This window comes from Xenopus laevis, chromosome 6L, assembly GCF_017654675.1.
Source record: "Xenopus laevis strain J_2021 chromosome 6L, Xenopus_laevis_v10.1, whole genome shotgun sequence".
In the NCBI taxonomy this organism is placed as follows: domain Eukaryota; kingdom Metazoa; phylum Chordata; class Amphibia; order Anura; family Pipidae; genus Xenopus; species Xenopus laevis.
The window spans coordinates 100,254,005-100,278,125 of NC_054381.1; the positions used below are offsets into that span (position 1 = coordinate 100,254,005).

Sequence of the window (24,121 nt, forward strand, 5' to 3'; positions counted from 1 at the left end):
CACAAATACAGATGGTATATTGGTTACAAAGCTGCAGGAATGGGCAAAGTATTTTAACTGTGATAGTGTGCAGGAAAATAAAACAGAAAGTAACCAACTTTACTATGAAGGCATGAACTAGGACTTACTGGTGTAAGCTGCTGGATTCTGAAAGAAGGCAATGGGTCAGAAACACAGGATCAACAATTAGCATCTCTATTGCTTGCTGGTGATTTCAGGGAAAGGTTTGTAGCAAAATGGATCTTGTAATATAACGATATTATGCACTGCCTGACAATCAAGATCAATAAAGGGAAACCTTTAAGGGTGCAACAGGCTCTAACTTCCCATTAAGTAAACCTGGAATATTCTCCAGTTCCCAATTCACCCAGCAACCAGATTAAGCATAGGACTTTATTGATGTTTATACAGCAGCTACCCAAGGCTAATAAATCAGACGAAAGGATGCATTCACCACATCCATAGTAACATTTCATTATTTTCATCTAAAATGCAGCAGAATCTATTCAGCCACTTCTGACAAGGCTGATCATTTCTATTATTAAGGAAAGTTTATTGATTGAGGTTACAACCTCCATACAGTAGAGACATCCAGCTCCCAAACATCTGAATATGTGAATGAGTATTTACCCTTGACTGAAATAAAAACAGTTGCCATAGCGCTGTCAGCACTTTGTGTGAGATTCTATCCTCCTATGTCCCCCTAAAGCCTTCATCAAATGTGTTTTCTCTATTAAATGATAGTTCTATGAATGACACATCTTTTAGGCAATACCAAAATCGCATAGCAAATTATTAAGTGAACAAAATGTCAATTGAATATGTAACTAGCCATTGCCCATGGATGAAGCATGTGCCGTTATACTCCAGGAGACCAACTGATTCAATTTCTGCACAGCTTAGTGCACGGAGGTTTAATGAGCACTCTTCATAAATATTCACAAATCTGCTTCAAAATGCTGTTTAATTGCTTGATGTTTCATGGAGCAAAGCTCTAATGTTTGGCAAAAGGTCTTATCACACTGATTTGTACCTATATCATCTTCATAGTCTCACGTTTGAGATCACTGACTAATGTGTTTCTGGACGGTGTCTGGGTTCTGGGAACAAAGCCAAGCAGAATGTGCTGACTGAACTTGGATAGAAATTACTGTCCAACTTAACATACAACTGAAATATGTCCTATTGAACAATGTTCTCACTTGAAATAGTGACCAAATCGATCAGCCGTTGAGCTTTTTTCCCTTTCATATTAGACCTGCTGACTGCATGACATAATGTGTCAGACTAGAGGGGAATTTGTGACTTCGGGCACAGCCTTCCTTTAGAACTGCTGCAGCGTTCTGGACAATGACAGTAAAGCTTTTTTTATTACATCAAAGAAGAGCCTTATTCACGGGCTTTCTGTGACTGTAGTTTTAAAAAGGGGACTGGCTTGTGAAAGAAACAAGAATGGAATGAATCTATAGGGAGCAAAGTAAAAAACTAAAAATGGCTAGCTCCATTATATTTCACATAACCCTAATTGTACCAGACATGTTGCATCTTAAGGCAAACTCTCTATATATGTTTTAATTCTATTCAATATACAATTATCTTCCTGGCACATTCCATCTAGCTCATTCTACTCCAAAGCACATGTCTTAATAACACTTTTTTTTCCAATTTGGGACCCCAATGGTGTTACTCTGGCAATGACCTAAAGCAACTGCCTTGAGATTTCTTAGCTTAATACAGTCATATAAAAAAGTTTGGGGAACCCCTCTTAATTCTTTGGAGTTTTGTTTTATCATTGGCTGAGCTTTCAAAGTGTCAACTTCCTTTTAATATATAACATGCCTTATGGAAACAGTAATATTTCAGCAGTAACATAAAGTTTACTGGATTAGCAGAAAATATGCAATATGCATCATAACAAATTAGACAGGTGCATACATTTTGGCCACCCCAACAGAGATATTACATCAATACTTAGTTGATCCTCCTTTTGCAACTGTAACAGCCTCTAGACACCTCTTATAGCCTTTGATGATTGTCTGGATTCTGGATGGCGTTATTTTTGACCATTCGTCCATACAAAATCTCTCCAGTTCAGTAAAATTTGATGGCTGCCGAGCATGGACAGTCTGCTTCAAATCATCCCATAGATTTCTAATGATATTCAAATCGGGGGACTGTGACGGCTATTCCAGAATATTGTACTTCTCCCTCTGTATAAATGCCTTTGTAGATTTCCAAGTGTGTTTAGGGTCATTGTCTTGTTGGAATATCCAACCCCTGCGTAACTTCAACTTTGGGACTGATGCTTAAACAATATCCTGAAGAATTTGTTTATATTGGGTTGAATTCATCAGACCGACTTTAACAAGGGCCCCAGTCCCTGAACTAGCCACACAGCCCAACAGCATGATGGAGCCTCCACCAAATTTGACAGTAGGTAGCAGTTGTTTTTCTTGGAATGCGGTGTTCTTGTTCCACCGTGCACAGCACATTTGTTATGACCAAATAACTAAATATATATATAAAATAATTTTTGTCTCATCGGTCGTCCAAAGCACTTTGTTCCAAAATGACTGAGGCTTGTCTGAATGAGCTTTTGCATACAACAAGCGCTGAATTGTAGAACGAGGTACAGATACACCATCTGCAGCAAGATGTTCTTGCAGGTATTTGGAGTCTTGGATCTTTGGGTTGTCTGTAACCATTCTCACAATCCTCCGCATATGCCGCTCATGTATTTTTCCTTGGCCTGCCAAACCTGGGTTTTGCTGCAACTGTGCCTGTGGCCTTCCATTTCCTGATTACATTCCTTACAGTTAAAACTGACAGATTAAACCTCTGAGATAGCTTTTTGTAGCCTTCCCCTGGCCTAAACCATGATACTGACTAATCTTCGTTTTCAGATCTTTTGAGAGTTACTCTGAGGATCCCATTATGTCACTATTCATAGAAGAGTCAAACAGAAGCACAACTTACAATTGGCCACCTTAAATACATTTTTTCTTGATTGGACACACCTGCCTATGAAGTTCAAGGCTAATCCAACCAGTTTGGTGTCGCCAGTAATAAGTATTGAGCAGTTACATGCATTCAAATTAGCAAAATTACAATGGTACCCACATTTTTGCACAGCCAATTTTTCACATTTGATTTTATTTCATACAGCTGAATGCTGCTTCACTAAAAATCTTTCTTCAGAAAACACCCCGGTATATGTTCCTGGGAAATGAAAAACATACCACTGTTTTTGTTGAAAGTGGAGTAAATTATTGTGCAGGCTGAGAGGGGTTCCCAAACTTTTTCATATGACTGTATATAGGAATTTGGCAGTGTGCATCACTCACGTCCTGTAAATGTTCATTTGACTGTTCATTTGGGATGAAAATGGAAAAAGCTGTATATATACAGTATATGTTATATACTGTATAATGCTGTTTTACTGTACAAGACAGAACTTATTGTGCAATTCTTCCATCGGTTTAATTCACACTTTCATTTACATATTGGGCAACAAGTTTTGGTGACAGAAGAGTCCTTTGATTCGCAGTATTATGTTGCTCATAATCGTTTCTACGAACAGGTAATTTCTTAGTTGCGTGTCTGAAATGAATTGCGGTTCTTCGTTTATTTTTACAGAAGACTGGTATTTTAACCTAGTAACGTCAGTGGCTTTCAAGGTCCATTGCTCTGCTTATACAGTTCTTCTCACTTCCCCCTCCACCCCAATTTGACATTTTTACATTTGTATGATCGGAGAGAATTCTAGAACTGAGTTCCATGTTGCTCATGGACTTCAATAAAGTAGATAAAGCAAATAAAGTTTGAGACCAACTAGAAATGAAATAAACCTATGTTAAAGCTACTAGATGCATATGGAAATGTACATCACATTTAAAAAAAATTAAATTACACCCCCCTTGTGACCCATATTATTATACCCACACAGACTAAAGGTCACATTTTTTCTGTAATCTTTAAAATGTAATATTTGCATATTTCTTCAGCGAAGCTGCAATATAATGTAATGTCATGCAAATTACCCCGGATAAAAGAGTAATACAATTCAGTCAAACTGTTTCCAAGGCTTGTTTCATGGTTATATTAAACAATACCGTATATACTCGAGTATAAGCCGACCCGAGTATAAGCCGAGGTACCTAATTTTACCTACAAAAACTGGGAAAACTTAATGACTCGGGTATAAGCCTAGGGTGAGAAATGCAGCAGTTACTGGTAAGTTTAAATAATCAAAAATTGAGACATGAGTGGGTTAAATGTTTTTGAATACAGTATTTACAGTATTATCCCACTGTTACTATGGCACCATCTCTCCCTACTATACCTCCATAGTTACCAACTTACCATACCTTCCCAAAGGGTATTATCCCTTGGTTAGATTTGCTGATGTAGAGAGCATAACTTTCAATTTTCAGATTGAAAATGTGGAAGTTAAGTTGCTGCATGTGGCACAATGCATGGCTCCACAACTGTGATCTATTTCATATTGCCCAGTCAAATAAAAAACAGGTATCTATTTATTATCTATTTGTATTGACATTCATTTGTATTGACATCTCTTAGGTACTGCCTGAGCTTTTCTTGCCTCATGTCAAAATCAGCACTGCAGATACTGCCATAATTGGAAAAGGGAAGCTGTTATATATTCATTTATATGTACGGTACCGTATTTTTTCCCTGCTCCCCAGGGCCTGGGCCTGTCAAATTGCCGTGGTTGAAGACAAGTGTGTGTGGCCGACATTGCGCCGCTCGTGAAGTCACACGCAGCGTGTGTTCAGCTTCCGCCCTTCAGGCATCTGATTTGACAGCCTGCGGCGTACAGAAGATTGGATGTGTCCGAGCTGCTGGGGCCTTGCGGTGCACAGAAAAGGGGATGTGCGCGAGCTGCTGGGGCCCTGCGGTGCGCAGAAGAGACGATGTGCGCGAGCTGCTGGGGCCCTGCGGCACACAGAAGAGAGGATGTGCGTGAGCTGCCGAGGGCCCTGCGGTGCACAGAAGAAGTACAGTTCAGCGCAGCCATCCGCTCCAACCGCTAGGTACCCTATATATGCTTTGATCAGCAAAGGATAATTTTTGTGCAAGGCCCTGGCTCGAGTATAAGCCGAGGTACAATTTTTCAGCATATTTTGGACGCTGAAAAACTCGGCTTATACTCGAGTATATACGGTATATGTCCTACTAACATTTATTGTGCCCCATATTTACAAAACAAACATACAGCTCTATACAGCATTTTGAATGCCCCAGAACACACAGCAGTAGAAATGCAGTGCCAGTTTTTTTTTTTGTAAGGGGACGTAACCCCAAAATTAAAATTTTGCGATATAAAAAAAGTTATTTGTTAATGTAATAGTATCTGTGTTTCTTGTTCCCAGCATTAGTGGTTCTGGCTAGTGAAACAGAATTGTTTTAGCAGAAGCTGGCTAAGAATAGACCTGTGAAGAAGCATTGAGAGTAATGGAGCAAGTAAAGGAGAGGAGAGCTGACGAGGAGTGCAGAGAGGGACAGAGAGATATTGCTGGCCTACAAATAATGTTAACCATTAAAAGGATTTAATGTATAATTTAAAGCAAAGTTGCTTAGAATTGCATTGCCATTCTTTTGACAATTTCTATTTTTGAGTTTTCATCTCCTTCAATGCATCCAGGACAGTATTAAAGCAGTGCCCGGAAAATAACAGGGTAAAGCCAATGTATCCAAGTTGTTCGGCCAGTTCTATAAACTTATGTCCCACTAAAACTAAAGCTCAACTAATATCACCCATGTTGAATTTAAAGCAGAACTACATCACTGCTGTTGCCTGCTGCATATTTTAGGGATGACAAGCCCAATTTTCCAGCTTTGGCCTTTAAACTAATTTGTATAGTAGCTGAGTGGGTTGTTGAGAAAAGACGGCCTGCAACAAGCAACAGAATTAGGATAAGGGAGATGCATGTAGATATTGTGTGCACAGTTGTGCTCCTTTCTTCTTTTGTTTGTGTTCTTCCATATTTGCTTTGTCCTTATTTTTTTTCATATTGTCACTTTTTTTCACATTCTCTCAAATCTTTTGCCCCTACTTAACAATTTTATCCCTCACTTTTTTTTACTATTCTTATCTCTCTCTCAATCACTGAATATTCTGCTATCTCAATCAATCTCTGTCAGAGTCTTTACCTTTCTGTGCTGGTCTCTCTCTTTCATAGTATTGTTTATTTAAAATTCTCTTTCTTTCAATTTGTAAGCATCTTGAACCAGGCCTTCAGTATCTATACATCAATATTAAAAGTTTTCTGTTTAAAAAAGTAGACCTAGGATTAAATTGGTAATGAATGCATATAAAATGTGTTGAGGACAACAGGAGGTTTAGGGCAGGCTGCAAAATTTATAGCAACAGTCATCTAAGAAATTTGCAGCATAAAGCGACTTGTTTTAGGTAAACAGTATACATTTTAGATACATTTTATCATCCAGTGTTATTGTTTCTTGTCTTTTAGTAAAAGCTATAAAGTCTTTACATTTTCATCCACTTTCTCACATTATATACTTGAAATGAACATAATATTTTTAATTAAATTGTTAAATATGAATACATTAAAGATTGAAAATTTCTCTTTTTTTCAAGGTTCTTGTCCCTAAGGATCCTGAATTCATGGGAAAAATGGTTGAAGTGAGCATTTTTGAAGCAGGAAACATTTTATGAAGGGGCAGCCAGTTCAAGATTCTTTTATACTCCATCCATCATCAAGCCTCTAGCAAAAGGAGAAGTTTCTGGATTAACCAAGGTAATTGTGATGCTTTTTAAGATTTATAATGTTTTTCTTAAAGGGGTACATGAAAATGAAAATGTAATATTAGCTTCAGCACACTTAAATAAGAAGTTTTCTAAATACAGCCAATTAAAACGTCTGTACCTTTTCTGATATAATCAAGTTTATCTTCACTAACCCTCTCTCAGCATCAGTTTCTCCTCATTCTGTGTTTATTCAGGAGTTGGGTGTCAGATGAATTATACATTATATCTATTAAGGGGGGCTCCTTTTGCCTAAAAGATGTATTAGAGCTCACTCTATTAAAATCACCAAAAATCCTGTCTCTCTACATGCAGAATTTCTGCAAAAGGCAGTTATTTTGTTAGATTTTGTTTGTACTGGAATCAGTTATTTGAGTGAGCTCTAATACATCTACTAGGAAAGGGAGCCTCCTTTTTACGATAGTTCCCCTTAAAAGTAAACTTAAGTGCAGTGAATTTGTAAATATTTTAATTTATACTCTGCATTTGCTTGAAGCAGATGAGTAAAAGAATGCATGGAAGAACATCAGTATGTATTCCTGGAGAGACAGTTACCAAAACTAAACATTACTGGGGGGGAAATTAAAAGAAGCTGTGTAGAAAAAACAAGTTCACTTAAATAAAATTTGTGAAAGAAGATTGTAAATATTTTGTTCCTTTTAGAAGAATATCAAAGAGAGCATAAAGGAGAAAATGTGGAAGAACTCTTTATTTATACGTTTGTCAGCACATACAAAACAAAATGCAAGTGCAGAAATCTGATCTAAAAATGCTAAAAGAAATAGAAAATTGGAACAAAATGAAAGTAAAGATGACATATATGTGGGCTCTGTGAATTCATGCTGAATGATTCAAGAGTAAGGTGTGAGATGTTATGTATCCATTCAAAAAGATGGTTGGAAAGAAGGTGACATAACATAAAATTTTCAAAAAGTTGATTAAAAGAAGAGTTAATTCTGAATAAGTTGTTTAGGGGCAGAAGCTGTAGAACATAAGTAAAAATGTACTCATACTTTCAATTTGTTGTTTTTTGTAATATTATGTATATAGCAGAAAATAAAACTTATCCTAGCCCAAATCCAGCAACAATGTGCTTAACTCCTAAACAAAGTTTGCAGCTCTGGACCTCCCAACAGTTGCTACTAACCTACAAAGCACTTGAGTAGCATGCCCCTACCATGTATATGCCAACAGAATGTTCCAATGACATATCACATCCCACTTATATTCTGAATCCTATCTGTTTGGGTCATTTAGCTCTTATTAACCAACAGAATACAGCATAGGACAACACAACAAAGCTGCAATTAAAGGGAGTTCACACCATACTAACACCCTTTTTAATCTACTGCAAATGGCCTCTGAAATAGTAGATTCATCAATGTCCTATGTGAGATTTGATCACCAACAACAACTCGTCTAGGTCACTTTCATCGGTAGAAGAAATCAGTCTCAAACTGTACTAAGACTTAACCAAAAACCATCAAGGGATAACTGTCAGGACCATCAGCTCTTTTTGCAACAAAACAGTGGTAGGTTTTCATCCTGACCCAGCTATATAACCCAGCGGTATCTCCCCCAAGAGCAATAAAACACTGCTTATTACAGTCTGTAATGACTATTCCAAGGAGATACAAAAATGCAGTTCAGTGACAGGGAGAACTTTTTCCGTTCTCATGTTAAAACCCACTCATAAATAATCCTGAGTATTCATTGAAATTATGCCTCTACCAAACCTACATGACAAACTTCCAAATAAGTTTCCAGTATTAAATACCTGTAAACTCCTGATAGCTATGAACCGAAAAAAAAGGAAATTCCATATATCCACCAAATACAACAAGAAGTAACTAATAACTTAGAACAGTGCTTTCCAACTTCTGTGTTATCGAGTGACGAAATTTTTCTGGCCTACATGGTGGAGGGCCGATAATGGAAACCAGTGTTGACCACTCCCTGTTTTTAAACCACACCCATGTTATCCCAAGACCATATCCACATTAATTGTAGTAGCACACCAAAAAACCAAATGGTTGGTGCTCACTTACCACTCATATGTGAAAGAAGTTGTCATATTAAGACATACCCTTAAATCCATATGCCTCCTCATCCCCTGTGGATAACACAGCACCCCCAGCACATGATTAAACACTGTAGGGCCCCTAACAATAATTTATTTTCAAATGCTAACAACAACAAATACCAGCCTTATGTTCCACAGGCAGAGCAGGGCACACATAGGCAGAGAATGTCACACACAGGCAGAGTATGTCACACACAGGCAGAGTAGAGAACACATCGGCAGAGTGGAGCACACACAGGCAGAGTATGTCACACACAGGCAGAGAATGTCACACATAGGCATAGCAAGGCACACAGGCAGTGCGGGGCACACACAGACAGAGTATGTCATACACAGGCAGAGTATGGAGCAAGAGACAGGGAAACCTATCAGGACCACTCTAATATGTACTACATACAGTGATACAGTGCTGGTGCCTTATTAGCATTTTGTTGTAAAGTGTGAACAACGTGGGCACTTTCAGTCTGGGTCTCAGGTATGAACAGTACAGGGCTTTAGGGGTGTGAACAATAGAGGTGTCACAAATGTGAACAATGCAGGGGGATCACAGGTGTGAACAATACAGAGGATAAATCTGAATTTGAGGTTTAAACAATGCAGGCACCAGGTAATCTCTGTACTGATACCATTTAAAGCTTTCACATGGTAAGCAAACACAGCAGGTAGGTGGGGGGGCACACAAGGGGGGGTCGCGGGCCACCTGTTGGACAGCCCTGACTAAGTATATGAAAAAAGAGTACCAAGAGGTATGAGAGAGAAAAGAATAATACAGGAAGCATATAAACTTTGGCTATCTAAGACCAAAACATAAAGCCTATATTGTCTAGGACTATCTTAAGTAGTAACTACCCTGGGAGGTTTAAAATCTTTTTTTTTTTGTTAGATTTATAGTGAATGTTAGATCTTACTCCTTAGAGAAGTATATGAAGATACAATGTATGTATTTGTTGGAAAACACAATAAATAAAGAGAAAAAGAAATGACCCCTCAACCTTTATCTAAAGCATAAAGATATAGGGATAACAGTGTGAGTTAGAGCAAGCACAATTTCTCTTTGCTTTATCTAAAGGATATTTGTTATTTATCCTTGCCAACAAGACACATTGTTGGTTTGTATCAACAAACATAAAGTGGTCACACTTATTGCAGGTGGATGGGTGCCGTATTTAAGTATTGCCCCATTGTGTAATAATTTTTGCACATTTAAATGACAAAATACATCTGTTAATCTAGTATTGATGTTTCTTCAAAGGATGCTAATGGGAAGCTAAAATAAGTGTTTGCTGCACTACAGGTTTATACAATAGACTCTATGATGCCTCTAAGCACTAAAACTGTGACTCTAAAGTTATACTTTAATGGGGATCTTCGTGCTCAGTGATCCTCATACTTCTGTTAAATCTATCCCAGATATGTAAAGGGAATTGCTCTGGTTTAGTTGCAGGACCCCATTCATTCGTGGTATTTTCCGCTCTTTCATACTTCTATTTAATTTAGTGGTTATGTTGATGTATTTAATCATTTTTTCAATGTTTGAAAAGGACAGATTATCTTTTTTAGTTGTTCAAGATTTTTTTCCCAGAATCTTCGTTCTATAAAGATCTGTATGATTGAGCAAAATAAGCTTAGACTACATCCTAATGTTTAATCTGTGTGGCCTGTTTGACATTCAGTAAAGGAATTGTTTCTCTTTCCAGACCCTAGTAGGATCAGGATGTAAAGATTTATAGAAAAGAGACAGGGCTTCTGTTGCATTTCATTAACAATGTATCTTGACAAGTTGGGGAGCATTTTAGTCGACTAATCAATGGCAATCAAAAGAAATTCGGTCAAAGGAAAAACTGAGACTGAAAAAATAAACATTCTTGTTAGGAAAAATAAACTATACTACATAAATCACAAGCAAATGCGTTTATTTTAAGAAACAGTGGTTCCCTTTAAAGATTTTGCAGGTGAATTAGCTCATTATAGACTGGATAATTGGAGTCACCTTTCCTTGCATTTTGTCACACTGCCCTGCTGAGGTCTCTGAAATGATTGGCCCTGCTTGAAACTTCCAAAGAAAACTGCCAAAGAAATAAATCTACATATGCAAATAATAAATTGAAAGGGATTCCTTAAAGGGATTCTGTCATGATTTTTATGGTATAATTTTTATAACTAATTTACACTGTTTATATTGCATATAATTGATTCTACCATTTAAAGTTTTTTCTTGAACCAATAAATGTATTTTTTTAGTTGTAATATGGTGTGTAGGCAGCCATCTCAGGTCATTGTGTCTGGTCATGTGCCTTCAGAAAGAGCCAGCACTTCATCATGGAATTGCTTTCAGATAAACTATTACTTCTCATACTCAATGTAACTGAAGGAGTCATGATATGAATTAGCTGAACTTGGCTTTTAACTATTGTGTGCTGTTCTCATATTTACCACTATATGGGAGCATTTTTTAGCAATGCAAGTGTCAGGGAGCTGTTATTTGATTTAACTTCCCATTGTTCTGCTGATGGGCTGCTGGGGTGAAAGGGGTGGGGTGTGTGATATCATTGCAACTTGGAGTGTGGCAGTAAATGGAAGTTTATCAGAGCACAAGTCACATGACTGGGGGGCACCTGGGAAACTGACATCATATCTAGTCCCATGTCAAATTTCAAAATCAATATAAAAAACGTTCTTTTAAAAAACAGATTCCAATTCAGGATTCTGCTGAAGGAGTGCTATTTACTGATGCATTTTGTAAAAAAAAAATAAAAAATCCCATATTAGAATCCCTTTAAAACCAAGTCTAAGTAAAGGGATATATATAATCCCTGGAAAGCCACAAATTGCTTTGCATTTCTGTGCCGGGCCTGCTCTGACAATAGTGATGTTTTCCCCCGAGGAGTTGGCATGAACGCTGGTGTGCCTTTCAGACTGAGAGTGTGAATAGCATTGAGATTCTCTTCTTATTTAAAATTTCCAAAGGTGAGCGGGCATGGTTATGCTTCATATGTTTACAGCCCTGTCTATAAATGTGTAAATGAGTTTGTGCAGAGATCCATGATGCTCTATTCAGCACAAGCGCCTAAATCCTGAGAATGTGCTTTTGCAATGTTTAGGTGTTTTCCTCGAGTGGAAGCAGAACTCTCTAAATGCACATAAATCAAAAGGGTGCCTTTCTATTTTAGACAGGCCAGTTTTATGGGTATTAAATCTCGCAGTCCCTTCACCGTGAAAAGCTTGATTTGCAAAGAAATAAAGATTAAGCCTTAATTACCACAGGCTAAAAATTAATATAGTCATTTTTGTGCCTTAAGACTCCTTTAAGTACCCCTTTATACAATGTGCGGAGACAATTAGAAGAGAGGAAAAAACACTAGAAAAGGATACCGTGACCCCTATTTTATAAGTTGGTAAATATGGCAATTTGCCAGGTTCTGTCTTACATTTCATTGAGCCACGGTTGTAAAAGCTGATGAAGTGTGAAATGAAAATGTGTATCACATTTCTTAGCATCGTTTTATGTCCGTGCTGTGTTACAGAAATGTTGGGGTCATGTTTTTTTACAAAATGAAAAAAAAAGTTTTAAAAATATGGAAGGAAAATATGGAAATATCTTCTGCGCCGTGTCATTTTACAGTTGTTTATCCGACATTCGTCCACCCCCTGTAATTTTACAATAATTGGTAAACAAATGTTAACAATAACAGGGGAAGTAGCAGATAGCATTACATTTATTGCTGTAAATGTCACGGCTGCTGTGGTTTTATGGGCTCTGGCAGACAGTAAAAAGAAAAGCATCCTCAAGACTTGAGATGAAATGAGCAATATGTCTAGTAAATCTATACAAGACACACTGCGCTCTGTAGGGATTTTTTTTCAAGACAGTGCCTTTCTAGTGAAAGGATCGGAGCTCTAGGCTACAGAGAGGGGTGACTGGGAGGCCGTTGTGCGCCCGTAGTGATTACTTTCAACTTCTAGTTTATTTTCATTCATAATAGGATATGGGACACTATTTCTCTGACGATTTCACTTCTTCTGAGTCTTTAAGTTGTCATTATGAGCATGTACTGTACTGTATAAATGATCTTCATCTGCCACAATACCCAAACAGCAGCAACAGATCTTTTCCATGAAAGGGATATCTGCTGAAACCGAAAAACTGCTTTTGAATGAAAGTCTTTATAGAACACCAAAATCCTTAGCCTTGCTCCTCTATACTTCTCTACTGTCATATCAAATGTTTTCTAACTGCTGCTTCATTCTGTCCCTGATCCTCCAGAACAAAATACTTTTACTCATGTTATTTATAAACTAATAGCTAATAGCCTTTCTTTCTTGCTTTCATTATTTATTCATTATTTATTTATTTTTACACATTTTTAGTTTTCCAGTTAACAAAGTTAAGAGTTCCCAGAGATTTCTTTCCATTTTTTAATCATGTCATGGATAGAAATATTCACATAAACATCCCAAAAAAGAACCATTTAATACTAAGAACTTCTAAGTGGTGTTTATTGGATGAATATAGCCCTACTATTTCACTTTGACCTGGCCATCATGCTCTACTACAGTTATAGGATCCGTTACCTGGAAACCCGGTATCCTGAAAGCTCTGAAATACAGGAAGGCCATCACCTATAGACTCCATTTTAAGCAAATGATTCTAATTTTTAAAAGTGATTAGCTTTTTATTTTTAATAATGAAACCGTACCTTGTACTTGATCCTTTTTATTTGTAATAATGAAAGCGTACCTTGTACTTGATCCAAACTAAGCTGCACGAATCCATATTGGTGGCAAAATAATCCTATTGGGTTTATTTTATGTTTAAATGTTGTTTTATCAGACATAAGGTATGGTACCATAAGGTACCATTTTTATATTTACTATATAAGTCTGAGAGTGCCAATGTGAAAGCTATTGAGTTTGATGGAAGGAACACGAACGCTCCTATTAAAGACCATAAAGCCACTCTTATTTATATGAATGATTTTATCATAATTAACACTTTATAAGTCCGTGCTAGGCATAATGCTTGTCTCTTTACTTGTTTTCTTCTTTTTTGAGTTTTACACAAAGGAGAGAGAGAACTGTGCATAACTGTAAATAAAGTTGAAATTTTAATAAAGGCTGATTGGATAAAATATTTGGTTTTCTGAAATGAGAAAGTCCTGCAGGGTGGTCACAAAAGCAAGTTCATATGAGTGAATCAGTCTTTCATATTAAGAGCAGTGGCACATGAGGGGCAATTCTGAGCATTTGTTATTTGACTTAGAATGGAAATTGCAGTTTTGAAACAGTTTTTTTGATAGTTATTGATCAGACTGCCATGTTTTTGCCATCCAAAATGAATGGGGTCACCTATTTTCTCTTATGCCTTAAGAGCTACAAAATGTCAATGCAAAAAAACACTCGTTGCTTGTGATGGGCGAATTTATTCGCCAGGAGCAAATTCGCGGCGAATTCCCACAATTTGCCACTGGCGAATAAATTATCGAAAATTCACCAGGCGTCAAAAAAAAATGGACGCTAACGTCAAAAAGAGCCGTTTCGCGAATTTCATGGGAAATTTGCAAATTTTTCAATGAAGCAAAATGCCCCAAATTCGCCCATCACTACTAGTTGCCATTACTCTGTATGGTATACTGTATATGCTAATTAGTCCAATAGCTAACATACATTTTGTCTGTGTTCATGTAGAAGAGACTGTGAAAAATATCACACCCTTGTGGTCTTGCTGTCGCCTTATCTACAATATTCTTACACTCCAGAAGAAGTTACAAGCTTACGGCTCTGTCACATAGTAAAAGGTTGCATTTATTTATTTTAGGCTTGTGCCAATATACAGCTTGTGCAATAAAAAAAATTTACTGGGGAAATTATTCTGAGCCAGAAGGGGGGAGAAAAAAAATAACACATAAGCAAGCCTTTAAAGGGGCCATGAGCAAGTAAACTTCACGCTATAACAACTGTTAATAATAGTATTACATTGCATAATTAGATTTTTTACATAATTTGTGTGCATCCAAATACATTTACATTCTCCTGGCTTGTAGCTTATGGTATGGTATTGATTTTACTACATGATCAGTGTCACAGTGTAACCTAAGTAATCAGATAACGCTGGGAGCTTTATCTCTCTGGAACTCTAAACTTGAAATGCCTGTTTATTATCTGTATATGACTTAATAGGGGGGTATGTTATTCATTATGGTACAGTAGTGAAATCACAAGTTTGGCCTTCTCAGGTGATGGCAGCTCTAGCATCTATATTGCAGCTGAAACACACTGTTCTTATTTAGTTGTATGTGTAAATTAACCTTTTACAATTGCAATACTTTCCTTTTTTTAAATCTGAGCTGCCATAAGGGAGGCATTGCAGAGTGCTGGAATCTTGTACAGTCAGTCTAATGGGAAAAATGGTTTTGCAGAATGTTCCGCTGCCAGGGCAGAAATTCCCTAGCTTCTCTTAAATATATACAATGGCTTGGCTAATTTCAAGGCAAATTGTGAAGAGGAAAGCAGGAGTCATATACTCAAAGGCGTCTTGGCACAAGCTTTACTGAGGAAGAAATAAAAGGCTCAGCAGGACTTTGCACTGACAAATAGCATAACCCTTTAAGAGCTGTATGGCACACTAACCTAACAAACTGTTTCCTATGCAGGCCAAACATCTACCTATTAAAGAACTACAACTCACAGCATCTTACCAGTGTCTTAACAGGAAACCTGTCACCCTAAGAAACAATTCCAAATTATTTTCTATCATGTTAGTTGAGCAAAATAAACTTTACTTTAAACTATATTTATTATTTAAATGTTGTTTTCTTCACTCTTGGAGTTACACTATCACACCAAGCAGGCAGCAGCCATTTTGTGGACACTGTTATTAAGATAAATTGTGTATCACCCAAAATCTTGTGTATGCACGAGAATGGGGAACCTAATGCCCAGACACATTGTCCTACATAATTATAGAGCCTGGGGAGGGATGGGGCAATGTAAGAAGTGCAGTGACATCTAGGAAGTGCTGAATGGAAAGTGAAAGTAATTGACTGCCCCACCTCTATGCCTCAGGCGTAGAGGCGGGGCAGATATTTAATTGACAGCTCAGATATTTAAACACCTTTATAACAGGTATGGATGTTTTAATGAAAAAAAATTATTTGTGTTTCATGTTTAATCTGCAAAGGACTTTCATTATGCAGCTTTTTCTGTGTAGGTGACAGGTCCACTTTAAGAACTGTAGTTTCTGGAGTTTGAAAAGTTGCCACTGTAATTTCTCAAATGCTATGTGATGCTTTGGCTGTTTCTTTACAGGATCAATGACACAATGAGACAATGACAGTTCTTTTTTTATTGTATTTTTTTTAATTTCTTGTCATATTCTTGTTTTAAACCTTTTTTTTGGACCCCCCCCCCTCCCTTTTTTTTGCGCTATGAATATTGAAATCGGGCACTTTACAAATGTGCTGATGTTTAGTAATCACCGTAGAGGGTTCTGTACAAATCAAAGTTTTCTCTCTAGAGAACATACACTTTTCCAAGTTTAAAATTAGCCTTTTTGAAATGCTGCAAAATTGTTTAACATAAATAAAATGTTATAAGGATTACGTCTGAGATCTAACAGGAATTTTAAGTGGAAACATAACAAGCCACAAGGAAATGCATTTATTATACTGTATATTTTTAGATGGAAGATCTATGCTTTAGTTTTTAAAAGCAACTGCAGATGAAATTGATTTCACTGATCCAAAAGGAGGAAGTCTGTGTGAACAATTTTGTGATCTATTATCCAGAAAGATTGCTACCTGGGCTTTTCTGATAAATTAGATTTGCTTAAAATTTACTCTTTGGGTGATGTCCTTTCTGAATCTTTCTGGATATCGGGTTTCTGGGTGAGAGATCTTTATTATCATCCTGTATTTATATAGTGACAACATATTCTACACCTGTGGAGACAGCTAGATGTCAGCACTTAACATTTGCTTCTATTCCACCAATCAGATTTTGTTTAGCAGGTCAAGAAACTTTTGATTTTTGCCATTCTTTATATAGAGAACCACAAATAATAAAAATATATTATATTGGGAAATATTCTCTAACTTTAAATTATACAAATTCATTTATAAAAATGTATGTATTAAAAAAAAAAAGTAACATGGTTATGCGAAAGAAGCTGTGCGTGTTTTTCTGGGCATTGCCGAGCTTTCTCAGCAAGCTATGGCACAGTAATTTCAGTGCCGCTGTTATGGAGAAAGACTGCCCTAGGCAAGTCCACAATCTGGGACACAGACCTCATACATATAAATTGGTTTATCCAGTATACACACAGCTGCAGTCCACCCAAGGGCCAGTAGCACCACCTCACTGTGGATTGATTGCGCAGAAAGACTAAGGAAAAACATTACCTCCAAAACTACAAACCATACTGAGCTTGTGTATATAGCTGTGGTATAGAGCACATTTCCACCCAATTCTGTTAGAAAAGGGTGGCCTTATTTGGTACACTTCTGTTTTCCTCTTCTTTAGTTGTTTTTCAGCATTTTCTTAACATTTCATGTTTCTGCATGCCTCTTGTTAAGCCTGCTTATTTACAGCCTTATCTTAATCTTATCAGCTTAGTGTCTTGCCAAGGCCTAGTGAGCTGTAGTCTGTATTTGTCTTCTTTACTTGAATTCAAGTGTAGCTCCACTGCCAGTTTAGTAGGTATACCATCTCTTGCCTGTGTACTGTACTGAGATTATACTGGCACATACAGTGCTGGACTGGGACACCAAAAAAACCTTAGACCAGTAGCCCACTCTCAGTACTATTATTCTTCTTCTCCTTACTCAGCCTCTATTTTCCTAGTCTCTTTTCTTTACATACTATAATACTATAATCTATTATTCCATCTATTTAGCCTCTTTGTTCTAATAGAAATAGGGATTGGCCATGAAATAGGCCAAATGTTTAGCAGCATGAGGGCTACTGACACCTGGGCCCACCGGGAGTTTTCCTGGTTTCCTGGTGGGCCAGTCTGCACATATGTGGCCTGTATTATTTAGTTCCATTTTGCACATGTAAGTTCGAAGTCTAATACTAATCTAAAACTTTAGTTATGTTTAGTTTGAAATCATTTGAGCCATTTACAGCTAAAAATAGCATCGATAAGGATTGTGAAAGTTGGGGTCTCTATAGCGTTTAGATCAGATTAGATTAGGCTGCAATTAGAGAATGAGAATTATTCTACTGGTCACTAAGTCTAATAAACATTGCTTTGTATTATTTGAAATTCCTGGGGTTTTAATACATTGGTCTGAAACTCAAGTACCAAGATTGATGAACAGTCATATGCTTTGTAACATTAAAGTAATTTCAAAGAAACCCCTTCATCTGTCCAGGTCATGATTAGTTTTGCATAATTATCTGTCCAAAACCCACCCACAGTGTGAGTGTTTTTTAAAGGTGTTTTTCACCTTTAAATTAACTTTTAGTATGACGAAGAACGTGATATTCCGATACAAGTTGCCATTGGTATTTACAGTATTTTTTGTGGCTTTTGAGTTATTTAGCTTTTTATTCAGCAACTCTCCAGTTTGCAGTTTCAGCTGGTTGCTGGGGTCTAAATTACCGTAGCAACCACACATTGATTTGAATTAAAGGCTGCACTAGGAATAGTGCCTGAATACAAAGTTAAGTAATAAAGTAATAAAATTAGCAGTAACAATACTTTTGTAGCCTTAGAGACTATTTTTTATCTGCTTATCCCCACCCCAGTAATAGATTGGACATTGAAACTGATTTTTGTAAATAACATTTTTTATTAAATATAAAGCATGGCACAGTGGCGATTCCATGTATAATGCCCACAGAATTCACAGTTAACATGGCACAGTGGCAACTTCATGTATAACGACCCCAAAACTCATAGCAGGATGGGGCAGTGACTATTTGCTGCATATGTACCCTCTTAATTCATAGTAGGATGGAACATTTATTTTAAATTTTTTTGTTAAAAAGCTGTTTTTTGTATAGGTATGAAATCCGTTATCTGGAAGCCCATTATCCAGAAACCTCCGAATTACGGGAACCCATCAATAGTAGACTCCATTTTATCCAAATAATTCAAATTGTTTAAAATTATTTTCTTTTTCTCTGTAGTAATAAAACAGTACCTTGTACTTGATCCAAACTGAGATGATAATAATAATAATAATTTATCCAGGTTTGGTACTGAGCATTCTGGAAAACAGATCCCATACCGGTATATAGAAATGTGTGTGTTACTGTTAGCCTATTGCAATTATGAGCTCGGGCTACCAAATTTATAAAACTTACGGCATGCTTAAAAAATGGAAATGCATGAAGCCCTTTTGTATTTTCCTTCAAATTCTCTTTTAATGAAATAGCCTGTCAATGCAAGTGGGGTTATCTGTAGTAAAATGTATGTCTTTTAATAATGTGCCTTTTCACTTGCTTTTACTTTATACAGACACTTTTCTCTCTCTTCCTTTTCATGCTGCTATCTTTATATCTGTCGCCTTAGTGAGTCTGAGCAATGCATAGGTTCATTTTCTTCTACTTTCTCTATTCATGCCATGCTTTGATCCACCTGTTCTTCTTGGAACTGTCTGAGAAGTCTGGCAAAAAAAAAAAAGATTGATCACTTGTATAATAAGAGACCTTTTCAAGTGTGGTAAAGTGCTACCCTCTTCGAGACAAAAGGGGTCAGCAGAAAATTCTGTTTTATGTGCTTTATGAAGTCATCGCCAAAGCTCTGACCCTTAAAATAGCCAATGTATAGATGTTTTCCTTTGCACAGAGACTTCATTTCCAGAACTATTGAAGTGAGAGGCTATATTAACCTCAGCATACATGCTATGAAAGGCAGATTTTTATCACATATCTCTTTTTTTATTCCTCCTTACAAGCTGTAGCCTTTGCCTCCATCTCTTTGTTCTAAGGAAACATTTAAAAAATTCAGAGGAGTCTGGATTGTTTAATATAATTACTAGTAAGATGAATTGCTTTTAATACACACACAGCTGACTTCATTAGCAAAGGCTATTTTATTTTCTGTTTGGCTTCTCCCAAAACATCTATTGTAACCCATATATAGTATTATGTAAAACAGGAATATGTAACCTTTAGTACAGGAAATAATGTTATTATTATGTGACCTGTATCACATCTGGACTGGTGAAGGACAAAAAGTATTAAACCAAATTCATCTAAAATAAGTAACTGCAGGGCCTTAGCACAGATAAAAATAATAAGGGTGTGCCCCCTTTAGCACGACCACCCCAATATATATGACATCTGCTTCTCAACAGAAATCCGTCCTGGTAATGATAAAGTTGGGAAGTTGTATGTGAGAGAATGGCTTTCTAAATGATGGTGTACCATCAGGAGGGGACAGGGGGAGAGTTGTAGGGGGGCCTGGCCATGCCACACGCCCCCATCTTTCTGAGAGCTACTGACTTTGGGAAGGCATGGATGTTTAAGGGGCCCTGGCCACCAATTTTCTCACAATGTGGGGGGGGGGGGGGGCTGGCCACCAATTTTTTTTAATGGGGGGGGCTGGCCACAAATGTTTTTTTCTCATGTGGGGTCCTAGCCACCAATATTTTTTAATGGGGGGGGGGCTGGCCACAAATGTTTTTTTATGGGGGGCCCTGACCTCCAATATCTTTTTATTTTTTATTAACATGTGGGAACCCTAGCCACCAATATTTTTTTTGTTTTTTTACTGTGTGGTGGGGGGCGGACCTGTGGGGTGGACGGACCTGTAGGTGGGCTTGCGGTCGGTGCAGCCCAGGGGGCCCAGGAAACTTTGTTGTATGGGGCCCTGCGATTTCTGATGGCGGTCCTGTTTATATGATTATGTTTTATTGGTTATTTAGTTAAGCAGTTGTGGCCCTAGTGGAGCTTATAGTCTAAAGGAGGCCATACACTGAAAGAATTGATCATTAGAGCGATTCGCCATGTATTTTTCTTACTGGATTAGGAACTGTTTTGGCCAGTTGATGTGGTCCTTGCACTGATGGCTCATATTCCCTACATTGTAATACGATCATTTGACCCAAGACAAACGATCGGATTATATCCTGATATCGCTCACTTTAGGTGGGAATTAAGTGGTGTACGGGTCGAGAAATTCTCGACCCGACACTAACGCACCCGTATCCGGCCCGCCGCTCCCCCTATATTTATAGACCCGTGCCCTACCCACCCCACAATGAAGTCACAAAAGGGGCCGAGTCTACAAATGTAGGTGCCAGAAGCCGGCATTGCTAGTTCACGGACGGGGAGAAGACCTCAACCTGGACCCACCCATGACCCGAAGATTTTGTGCAGGAGCCGGCCCAAACTGACCTGACCTGCGGGTAAACCTGTGGGTTTCAAGCTGGCCCACACATCATTAGTGGGCATATCGATGAAAGTAATGCTCATTTGGTGAGCTCATCAAACTAGTGGACCTTAGGGCCCTATCATTTTCATACAGTAGGGTCAATTTAATCATAAGTAGCCTTACCTGAAAATGTTTTTGTGTGTGTTTTTTTTTGGAAACTGGAGTCAACTGGAGTACCCAGAGAAAACCCACGCAAGGAGACCATATAAACTCCTTACAGGATAGTGCTAAGGCCAGAATCAAAATGGAGACCCCAGTGCTGCAAGAAGCCACTGAGCCACTGCGTTACCCATTAGGGAAAATGATGTCAATGTGAGACATAGTTCATGTTCCAGATGGAGATCCATTTTCTATGGAGAAGGTTAAGACTGACCAACATTTTCCATCTATACCATGTGCACCAAAATTCTGCTAACCCTTCCTTATGCAGTCATATTGCTACCCCAATGAGTAACTATGTAAAGCTTCATTTTACCCTCAGAAAATTCTTTCATACTCTAAAAATGTACAAACTTGCAGTTTCTATGGCACTATCCCTTCCCAGAAATAGCCTGGTTATCTGGCACCTTCCCAAGACTCTTTCAGTCAATTGTCTCTGCTGAGTGATAGTGGAACAGGAATGTGTGTAGTTGCTGGGCAGGAAAAAAGTGAAAGGACAATGACGTGCGTAGTTCACAACCTTTTATGTAATTTTAGCCTAACCTTTTTTTTTTAGTTTATTTTTACAAGGCTGCTTGTTTTAGGCACATAGGCTGATAGTAGAGATATGAGACTTTTATTAGAAAAGTTTCTTCTTGACCTTCCCCTTGATTCAATAGACTTTAACATCTCCTGTCCTCAGACCTGTAGAATCAGCATATTAGAATAATTCCCACTTAATTTAATTATCCTGTCCATTTCTGAGATGTGTCATGGTTTATGAGCAGGCTACATTCCTAATCCCATCAGGGTGTAGCTGTGTGGTGCCTCTCAGTATAACAGATCCAGCCATCAAGCAGTTAATCAGCACCAGTATAAAGCGCCAGGGATGCCATTTACAAGCCCTTTGATGGTAACTAACAGAAGTACATAATAAAATGGGATTAGGCCCATCTGATTGTTGGATAATTAGTTTTGTTTTAACTGCATTGCTAATTTCCCCATGACTTGCATATCTTAATTATTTAATATAGAGTCTTAATCTCCTGAGCCCAAAGGGGTTTTAACAGTGTCAGTGACATTTTCTAAAGGGTATTTATATTGTATTTGCCTTTTATCCTCTTCAGCACTGATCATTGCTCATTTTTATTATACCATGCAAGAATATTATTGGTTCCTTCATATCTCTGGATGTGGAGACTGAAATTCATGGTATTTAGACAATTGTATTTTATTTTTCCACATTTCATGTTTGTTTTCTTTTAAGCCTTTAAAATGTACAGATTACAGGTACCCTAACACCTAGATATATAGGCGGAGCTAATTAATGTGCTTCTGAAATGGAGCTATGATTGGCAATAGCCAATAACCCTTCTAACATAGGCCAATAGTAGGCCCTAAGCTGGGTAGGGGCTAAGGAAGCAAATAAAGGTCATTGTTAAGAATGTAAAATATATATTAACAAAACATATTGTACTCACAGGCCTTAGCATCAAAAAGCAAAACGATTTTTATTTAAGATTTGACATTTTGTTCACATAAAGCGAGTTATATAGACCTGTTATAATATAATATAATAATTGCATCTGGACTGTGTCAGACTAATCTCTACAAGGCCCACCATAAAACCTGAAATCCAGGGACCACTTTCACAACAAACAGTTGTGAATAATGAATTAGGGGTTATTTATCAAAGGTCTAATTTTAGAGGTTTGTGAGGCTTTTCATACTTCAAATGTTTTTTAATTTATGAAAAAAAAACCTTGAATGTAAAAAACTTGAATAGGCGTACTCGGGTGAAAAACTTGAATACTCAAATTGATCGAGTTTTCAGTGGAAAAAACTCGAATCACTCAAATTGATTGCGTTTTTGAGCAAAACCCACCAAAAAACTCAAACATCATGAGGGTCAGGCACAAGCTCAGATTCGGGGGGGAATGATCGCTGGAAATTACTTTCTGAAGTTTCACAAGGAAACTTCGGGCGACTTCGGAAAACGAAGCGATCCGAGTGCCATCCTGCTGGTGATTTACATTCTAGCCGACAGGAGGCAGTTCGGAGAGATCAGTCGCCCCAAAGAAGAGGAGATTTGTCGGCAGGCGACTAATCTCCCCGAATCTGAGCGTGTGCCCTGGCCCTAAAGGCTACAAACATTTTCAAATGGTTCAAGGGACCTCAGCCATTGACTTCTACATGACCTTGCCAGGTTTTAGCTGGTGTATTTTCGGATTTAAGCTATTTCCAGCTTCGGCTATAATACATGTCGAAAAAAGATTTTTTTTTTACCCGAAAATTCAGTTTTGACTGAAAAATACCCTTGAAAACTCGAACTTTTTGGGTAAAAATCAACTCGACCTTTGATAAATAACCCCCTATATGTATTATATATTTGTGTTTTTTTTTCTTGCATTACAGGATCTTATTGATATGTTCCTGCCAATGATCTGGCATAGACCAAGTTTGCATACAAGGAAAATAATAGAGTTGATACCCAATTGGGCATGGTCCATAAAGATGGATGGGGGTCAAGTCTGGGCATAACTAGGCAGGACCAGGTTCAAACAGGGAGTGACTTAAAACATCCCAATTTCCTATGAATGTAGAGAGCAATGGTTATTTCCTGCTATTTATTCCACGATCAGCCCATGTATATGTTAATCTCTCTCTATCTGCACTAAAAATCCATAATACTTTTGTTTCCTTGGTCTCCTGGGTATGCTTACATTTA

The 24,121-nt window shown here is 37.6% G+C and overlaps 1 pseudogene; it reads left to right on the forward strand.

Moving 5' to 3' along the window:
- LOC108718534 overlaps positions 1-24,121 on the forward strand; it is a 544,081-nt pseudogene that overhangs the window by 486,087 nt on the left and 33,873 nt on the right.